The sequence below is a fragment of the Echinops telfairi genome, unplaced genomic scaffold (genome assembly GCF_000313985.2).
Source record: "Echinops telfairi isolate 266 unplaced genomic scaffold, ASM31398v2 ScPeMD7_7406;HRSCAF=8444, whole genome shotgun sequence".
NCBI lineage: Eukaryota > Metazoa > Chordata > Mammalia > Afrosoricida > Tenrecidae > Echinops > Echinops telfairi.
This window is the reverse complement of record NW_022111306.1, coordinates 3,800,947-3,810,775: the sequence shown is the minus strand read 5'-3', so window position 1 is coordinate 3,810,775 and position 9,829 is coordinate 3,800,947. Positions and strand designations below refer to the sequence as shown.

Genomic DNA, 9,829 nt, shown 5'->3' with positions numbered 1-9,829 from the left:
GAAGAGCGATTATGCCAGGGTTGGAGTGGAGCGGGAGTGAAACAGTTCACAGCATTGTAGGAGGTGATTGTGTTGGGCTCATTAAAAACAAGATAAATATACAAATCCTTTTCACACCGTGGTTGTCTCGTTTAAAACATGCTACAATATATGATTTATGCTTAATTTTTCAACATTGTTATAAAGTACTGTCTACCTAAAAATAGCATTAAAAACCGACCAGTGAACATTGTACAATACAAATACAAGTCTTAAACTTGTGTGATTACTTTTAGTCATTACAGATTGTGCATATCTTATCTCACTATGGTGTCGCTTTCAATTTTTAAAACTGTTTTACAGGTAAGTTTTGTCTTCTTAAAGCTTTAGAATGTGTCCATTTATGCTTCTCCTGTAACAATTTGTATCCAATGATCTTGATCTGCAGCTTATTGATAGATAATTTTCAATGTGGGTGAACTTGGAATTTACTCTATAAACAATTTTTAATATCATCCATATACTGTTTTTAAATACTTAGTTTCTAGGTCTTTATTCCAACTCTCTCTTTCATGAATGAAATGACTCCCCCACATGATCTGTAAACTTGAGGGCATATTGTCCAATATATTCTTAAAATTTTTTTCTCATACAAACTTAAGCAAATATATTAGTACATTGTTAGGTTTTGCATTAGCTTGATGGTGAACATTATTATTTATCTTATATTTGCATAGATCCAAACTTTAAGCTTAGCTGCTTATACATATTAATAGAAATATATACATATGTACTTAAAATATACCTACATATTATTGATCATAATGAGCTTATATGTTATTTGATAAAGCCATCCTTCTCTTTATTCACATGAATAGTTATCCTAATCCTGGGTTCCTTTATTATAAAATAAGGGCAGTGTTTACTAAGCATATTAATCTGTTATGAAAAGAACATCAAACTACATGGTTGGTAAGTATGCATACTTAATAAGTAGCAAACAATGATGAAAAAAATTCCAACTTATGAAAATCCTGCCTGGCAGTAAAGTGGATTACGAGCTGGGCTGTTAACAGTTTGAAACCACCCACCACTTTACAGGAGAAAGATAGGGCTTCTATTCCTGTAAAAAAAGTTGACGTCCCAGGAACTCACAGGGGCGTTTCTACTCTGTCCTACAGGGTTGCTGTGATTTGGAATCAACTTGCTGGTACTTAGCTGAGTTATTAAAACCTAATTTCCAAAGAAGAATTTTTCTAATGTCATTTTACATTCCCAATAGGTGAAAAAGTAAAGTTGTCTTGGCTCCCAGTATAATTATGATCTTATAATTTTTAATTATACCCTATTCATTAAGAGTTGTCCTTTAAACTGTGTGCTTTACCTGAAAATAGCTGTTCTTTGGATTGGACAATGGACATCATCTACACTGACATTGATTTCCACAACTAATGATTGATGAGGTAAGCACATTTTTTTTCAGAGACGTTCCACATAAGCATGTTTTTATTGGATGCTTACTATTTCAAAGTCCACATTTAAAGATACGGTACACATCGAGTTCCTATTTCTCTAAAGATATATATTAAATTTGAAGGAAAGCTTCGTGCTCAATGTACTTTGTTAGTATAGTGAAACTTGAATTAAAACCTTGAAAGTGAGATCGGACTGGAGAAATGGAATCACTTCATGCTTCTCCTATTGTTGAAATCAAAACTAAATGAGTTCTGGTGAAGTCAATGTGTGGGCGCCAATCGATCCTCTCATGTGTTCTCTTCATAATACCATGGTACATGACCATGGAGGTTGCAGTGTGCTTTATAAGCAATGTAGTTACTACTAAAACTTCTTGTGGCAGTTAGTAGCTCAACAGTTATGAACCAACACAGTAGATAGTCAATGGAACCCCAATAATTCCTATGATCAGCCATTGAAGCAAAATTACACCAATGACCAGACATGAAAAAACTGGAATATGTGCTGAAGTAATGCATTCTCTTAGTATTTGCTGCTTTCTTGAGCTGTCTTGAGCAGTCCCACTATTTAAAAAATGGAATACAATATAAATCAGTTAAAGTATGTATCAGAATACATTTGATAAAGTCTGAAAACCTGTGTGTATTTTCAGAATGAAAAACCGTACCTAAGGGATTGAACCAATTAAGAACTGATCATGCCCTTGAAGATCAGCAGGGACACATGGCGACAGGTGACTGAGTAAATGAAGGTCGCACTGGGAGGCTGCCAAGGCAGCGTCGGCTTGTTCAGTTCAAGAGCCTAGTGACAGCCAAGCCCTGCTCATTACCCTTGTGCCCCGCAGTCTCTGTTTGTCTTAGGATAGCCGTTCCTAGCTGCCTTTCAGCTGGGGGCTTTGAAGACACCTGCTCACCTCAGGAGGAGACCGTTCATGTCACCTGGACTCATTAACGCTCTACTCCTGAGCTGAGCAGGCGTCTCTGCCCACCCTGTCCTCTTTATTTCCCCTTACCTTTGTTTATTTTTTCCTGGTCATAAAAGCAATTCACGGGTGTGTTAACTGTAACATGCTCAAAATGTGTGCAAACGGTGGTGAGGCGGGGTGAGAACCACGGTACAGGTCACCCGCACGCACGCTCATCTGAGGGAACAAAGACTGTCAACAGACTGCTGCTTCTCCTGGGTATTGAACATACCATTTGGAATCCTGCTTTTCTTTTTCTTTTTTAACTCTCAGGATTCTAAGGTATTTTTGCTGTTACTAAAATTTTCAACTAAAATTATTTTTTTAAAGTTGACATGATATTCTGCAGGATGAATAACGTATCCCTAAAAATTGCTTCCTGATGGTTGGATTTTATCATGGTGCTCAGGTTTGTATTATAACTAATGATGACATAACATTTATACTGAAATTATCTACATTTCTGACTATGAGGATCTATTTCTCAGAGGAATCAATGTTCATGATTCTACTTTCTTTTCAGCTATTTGCAGGCAGTATATTTCACTGACTCTCACATGCAAGCCACTGTGCCAGATGCAGAAGATGACCTAAGTGTGAGTTAGAGAGAGTCCACCGACGAAGGTGAACTTAGAATCTAAAAAGGAAAACCAGATGCGCGCACATGGCTGCAGTGCATGGGAGAACGTGATACCTCCCCAACCAAGGGGGGTGTTGGGTTGCTCGTTCTTTTTAGCTTTGGAGACAGAAGCATGAGGAGAAGGCATTCTCAGAATGAGAAATTTGAAAGTGTGAACAAAATATTTCAAGCCTGCTTTCAAAAATATTTCTGTTGTAAACAACAGTAAAAATACTTATCAAATACCAATGGGTGACTACTTTAAAAAACCGATAATGAAGTTGCATAAATGATATTCAGAATTTCAGATTTATAATCTGTCTCCTTTTCAGGGAGATTTTTGGGTAATTTTGACTATTGTTACTTCATATTGTAGCCATGCAGACTTACTTAAATGACGTGTAAATGCATTAGCCTGCTAAGGTCGTGAGGATGTCATTGAAGAAAGATGGAAATTTGCCATGATACTGTGGCACCACATTCTCTTTTTTTATTTAAATAATTATGGAAGTTTATGAGGGAGATGAATAGGCTACCACAAGTCAGGATCAGTCAACAGTAAGGATACAGTTACTGGTCCACAGTAGCCCAATCTCTCTCTGGTTCTTAGTCTCTCAGCCACATAGCCCCTGGCCTTTGCCTCCATGGGCCAGGCAGCACACCTGTTGCTCTGCTCCCCCTGCCCCCCCCCCCCAGTTCCATAGTCTCGGGCCAGATGAGAAGGTACCTCATGGTCTGGGGCGGCTCCTCTGAGTCTCCTTGCCACAATCTGTCATGCCTCTGGTCTCAGCAGCCCCTGCTCTTCAGAGAGATCTTGGTTGTGCTCCTCCAAATGGTCCTGTGACTATTCTCTGGGTCCCAGATGGCCCTTATCTACTGAGGGTAGGCTTTGATGGAGGTGTGGTTTGTCTTCTGACCATACATACCTCCAAGGGTCGTACAGTGCACACTGCACATTCAACGACTGCTGAACAAGACCTCTTTAGAGTGTCGAAGATCAAGGATGCTACTTTGAGGTCTAAGATGCACCTGACCCCAAGTCGTGGTCATTTCCATTGCCTCCTGTGCACGTGAAAGTTGGGCATTGAATAAGGAAGACTGAGAAAGAGGAATCGATGTATCTGAATTGGGCACCACATTCTTAGCCACGATGTGTTACCTTCTGTTGATTTTCCATATAGAAAAGCACAAAAAGCAGAGCTTTAAATTATGTTCGTAATCGCTTTTCAAAATCAAATGAGCCTTTGATTAAGGGTTCTTATTTGCATCTAGGTCAGAGGTCAACAGATAGTTTTTGTAAAGGGCCAAATAGTCAATCTTCCCAAATGTGCTGTGAGTCTAGGCCTGTGTCACAACTCCCCAGTTCTCCTGTTGCAGCACCAAAGAAGCCGGAGCCTGCTTGCTGTTTGTGGGAACACCTAGTGATTGAGGCGTGTGCACAGTGAGTCTGCATGCCTTCCAAGAGATTTCACTGTAGATGGATTAAAACAAAAATCTTAGCACGTACACAGAAAGGAATGGAAACGGAGCAGTGGCTGTGAACATGATGTTGGCAGAGCAATTATTTGTCATTGGCGGCATGACCACATTTCTATATTTCTCTGCACCCCCTCCCCGCCTCCCCAAGAGTCTTATGGGCTCTAAGAAAAGAAGATAACACTGTTACTTCTACAGATAAGTGCTAAACAAATGTCTGTCCTATAGCAAGCAGCCAAGGTGAGAAATTGCCACGTCTCAGAAAAAATGAAAGCCATTTCATAGTGATAAGACTCATTGCAACATTTTGTCCTGGTCTAAATCTGCAGAGTTTCTTCGTGCTTCTACAATAGATGCCGTCTTCGATCCAATGAAATAGAATATAGGCTGCAGAATCCATAAATGCAGCTCCTAGAATGAATACATTTATCTTGACATGCGGGACTTGGCTACTTTACAGTTACCTGCCATCTTGCAGCATTAAAGTGGTTTATGTAAAACATGGGTTGGTTTTAGTACATCTCCTGCTAAACAGCCACAGTACTCAATAGCATATGGAAGGCTTGCGTGGTCAGCTCTCTCTTGGTGTTTCCTGGTCAGGAAAGCGCCAAGTAGGAACATAGAATTATATCCCATCATTCTATGATAAAATTGTTCATCAGCATTTATAAATAAGATATTTAACGCGACAAATCATAACAAAATGACTACACTCAGGATACTAGGTGCTGTACTTTAGGAAGTAACTTCGTACCAGCTTCTAAGTGATTTTCAAATGATGCCAAACAGGGGGACATGGACAAGAGAATTGGTGGATCATTCCAGTACCACCAAACTCTTGTATCAAGATAGTTCTTGAGGATTTGACTGTACTTCTGACTGTACTTCTTCTAAGAGGTGTGAAGTTTGGCTCAGTAGAGCAGAACAAAAGACCTGTACAAATGTTGTCAGGTCCCGTCGCGTCAGTGCTGACTCACAGTGACGCCTGTGTCCAACAGCACTGAGATGCCGGTCCCGTGTCGTCCTCCCAATCGTTATGTTTGAGCCCATTTTGCAGCAATTCTGCCAATCCATCTCCTTGAGGGTCTTCTCTTTTTACTGCCCTTCCACTTAAGCAAGCGTGATCTACTTTCCCAGGGTCTGGTCACTTCTGATAGCACGGTCCCAGTATGTAAGGTGAAGTCTCACCATCCTTGCTTCTAAGGAGCACTTGGACTCTACTTCTTCCAAGACAGATTGGTTTGTCTGTCTAGTAATCCACAGTATTTTCAATATTCTTCGCCAATTCCAAAATTCAAATGCATCAGTTCTTCGGTTTTCCTTATTCATGATCCAACTGTCATATGCATATGAGGCGACTGAAAGTACCATGACTGGGGTCAAGTGCCCCTTAGTCTTCTAAGGGACATCCTTGCTCTTCAACACTTTAAAGAGGTCTGGTGTAGCGGTTTTTGACTGCTGCTTGCACGAGCAGTGATTGTGGATCCAAGCAAAATGAAATCTTTGACAACTTCAATCTTTTCTCCATTTATCATACTTAATCAGTCCAGCTGTGAGAGTTTGGCTTGCAGCAGTACATTGATATAAATACACACGCACATTTTAAATAGTTATTTCTGTACATATTATTTCCATATAACAGCTAACATATGCAATTATTGGTTACATATAGACATAGAAATTAAGTTAGCATGTTATAAATTTACACATATATATTTAAAGGCATATACTTACATATATGCCTAATTTGCTAATCTTATTAAATAAATAGCATCTTTTTTTTTTTTAGATCCCGGAAGAGTGCGAAGGCAGTTCCCCACTAGCACAAATTATGCAGTCGAGTTTCCTGCATTTGGGGAAATCGCAGGGTTCAGCACACCCGCAGTGCAATGGGTGAGCTTGCCCTGGGAAAACCACCTTCCTAAATAAATATCATCTTCAATTGGGCCTTTTAAAAATTATATTATGTATGTCAACTGCCTAATGATGTTACATAAAAGCAGCATGACTCATGCCTTTTAGTGACCTTTATTATTTTAATGACTATACATTTCTACCCAGAGAAAGCATCAAAGTAAATAACTAATAGATTTATAATTTATGTACTGAATAAATAAAACAATTCAACATCAAAGTGAAGGGAGGTCTTTAGGAGATTAAAATAAAATGACTAGTCTATCAGTAGTTGAGTAGAGTTATTCTTTTAAGCATTCTTTTTGGTTTATCTTGCTTACTGGATTAATCTTAGAGACTAGGCATAGTGTTAAAATTAAATTCAGAGTTTGTATCAATTACCTATCACTTTGTTACACTGGAATGTATAAAGGTAAAATTTAAGGATCATGAACAAATCTACTGTCTCCTTATGTATCTTCCTAGTCTGAATGTATGTTAACTCCCGGGGAAGATGGTAGGCCATCAACTCTTTTCCATCTACTGATTCCACCAGATCTAGGGTTCCAGAGTCTTCCAAAGGCTTCTCTGCACTCTGTCAGGGTAACCAGCCCCGAACACATCATCATGGGTCCGGTAGGCACAATTGTACAGCAATAATAAGTAAAGATTATAGTAAAGTCCTAGAGAGCATGAGAGATAAAAGAGAGATTGAAATAATGGAGTCAGACACATTTCATAGTAGCATGTTCACCTCAACCCCGATTGGTGGTCCACGTGGAGAGAGGGGAAGGAGGACCAAAATAATGCAGGCATTCCTACTAATGCCTACCACCAATTTTAACTAGTATATTAAGACTATATGGAATTCCCCTCCTAAGACAACTGGAGGACAAATAAAGTTCTGTTGCCTCCACGAACTGTTCCATACACCTAGTCATCAAATGCAAAGCCCTTTAAAAATACATGGTCTCTATCAGAAAAATATAAGCAACAGCAACACACTGGTAGAAGTAATACCAGTTGATATACACAATATAAAACACTCCGCCTAAAAATCCATCCAGTGGTATGAACAAATATTACAGGGTTAGGTAAACATGAACAACTTGAGCCAAGAAATAGATGTACAATGTAAGCACCTTGGAATATCCAAAGGAGGAAGCAGAAAACTGCCCCAGTTACTGTTATGAGACAATTTGCCCAGACAGGTGGGTTTAGTGTAGGACCCTCTAGCAAGAGTAAACGGTTACAGAGGAACTTATTTCTCTGTGCATGTGTGAACATGTGTGTCCTTTAAGTTAAACAACTAGTTACTACTCTAAAATAGAAGTTTCCCAGCATCTCTCTCTCTCTCTCTCTCTTTCTCTCTCTCTCTCTCTCTCTCTCTCTCTCAGTTGAATAGTTTTGTTTTGAAATCAGTTTTGGGGGGAGCTCTTACAAATCCTATGATAATTGATCATTTAATTGTGTTACACAATTGACAATCCATTACACAAGTGTGACAATCCATCACACTTGTACAGATGTTGTCATCAACATTTCCAAAACATTTTCTACTTGAGCCCTTGGTATCAGCTCCTCTTTTTCCCCCCTCTCACCCACCCTCCCACCCTCATGAATCCTTGATTCCAGTATCTCTTAATTGAAAAATTTGGGTGACTCTAAGCAAAGTTACTATCAAGTGTTACTGATCACAACCACTTTTCTGTTCAACCAAATAAATTATGTTAGAATGTTGGATTTAAATTATAGTTGACTTAAAACACTGTTGAGAAAAGTAAATTATACAAGTATAGGCCACTTTCAGATTACATCAATTATTGACATATACAGATTAGACTCTTAAGTGACTGGACGCTAGTTTCACAAATAATAGGGGTTAGTGATAGGGCAAAATTTTCAGTAACATTTGTAAAGGCAGAACATACCTATCAGATTAATAAATGTCACAAGAAAGCAAAGGGCATAAAAATAGTAAATATATGGTAGGGGGATGGAGGAAATGAGTTAACAATGAGTACAAGAAGCAAATGTTCTGAAATTGTGTGATTACATAACTTTTATTAATATGATCAAACAATTGTATGATATGTGAAGTGTAACAATAAAACTATTAAAAATTTAAAACAAAAATTATAGTTGTACATATGGGTATAAACAACCTTTTTTGGTATTAATTTGTATTTGAAACTACATGTCTAAATTACTTTGAACACTAGTTACACCATAGATAACACAGCAATTACCAAAAAAAGCAGCAATAATTAGGTGCAATACAGTGATAAGTGGATAATAAATCCTGAGGGAACAAAACACCTTTATTTAACACCATCTGAATGAGGATATTCCAAACAAGAGGGGTAGTATCTTCCTCTCAGAGGATTGATTTATTTTGGTGTCAGGCCAGGAGACTGAGGCAGCTGACTTGCTCCTACCAAAGGTTTCTTGAGGACTGAGTCCTGGGGGACACCTCACCATGCGAAGCAATGTGGAAAGATTTTGAAAAGGAACTTGGGGAAGTCTGCTTGAGTTAGTGTGCCTGGAATGCTGCCCTTTGCCCCCGGTGTATCTGGGGTGTGGGAGTACAGCTTCAGGTAGGCAAACACGGAAACTAAACCCACTGCCCCTGAGTCAATTGAGACGCATAGCCACCATAGGTAGGGCTTCCAAGACCGTGAATCTTTATTGAAACAGAAAGCCTCATTTCTTTCCTGCAGAGGCAGGTGAGTTTGAACAAACGGCCTTGCTAACAGCTCAATGCCTCGCCACCAGGGCTCCTGGCCAATTTAAAATGTATTTTCTTTATTTTGGTATGTAGCTGGTGGCTAAAAAAACATGACGTCACACAAGTCCCTGGATGATGTAAATGGCTTGCCCTGGACTACAGGTTGGTGGTTCAGGCCCATCGAGGCACCGCAGAAGGGTCTGACGATATGCTACCATAAAGATGTTAGCCAAGAAAACCCTATGGCGTGGCCATGAGTCAGAGTCAACTCCGGGAACCGGGCTTAAAGAGCTTCTCGTGTAAAGTCCTGAAAGAGTTCTCTCATGTAAAGTCCTGAAAGAGTTCTCGCTCCCGGAAGGTCAGCGCGCTCTACTGCAAACCTCTGCCCTTCCCCTTTCACACACACCCCCCCAGCACCCCGCAGGTGCTCCTGTGTCAAAGGGCCTAGTGAGGCGCCGAAGCAGAATGGATCCGAGCTTTCGGTTCGGGCGGACACGCGACAGGCGCCCCGCTTGCTTCCCTACCGGGACTATGGGGTGACTCTGGGATTACAAAGGAGGTCCTTGTTAACGCGCCCCGCAGTGGGGCCAGAGACGCTTCAGGGACCTTCGGCGCACCGACGTCAGAGGGATCGCACTCTCAGTTTCCTAACCGCGTCGGTGGCCCGCAGGTGCGCCCGGCCGAAGGCCCGGCA

At 40.2% G+C, this 9,829-nt stretch overlaps 1 pseudogene; it reads right to left on the bottom strand.

Annotated features, from left to right (window-relative positions):
- Window positions 1–6,305: 6,305 nt before the first annotated feature.
- On the bottom strand, window positions 6,306–6,447 carry LOC115871812 (annotated as a pseudogene).
- Window positions 6,448–9,829: the final 3,382 nt, after the last annotated feature.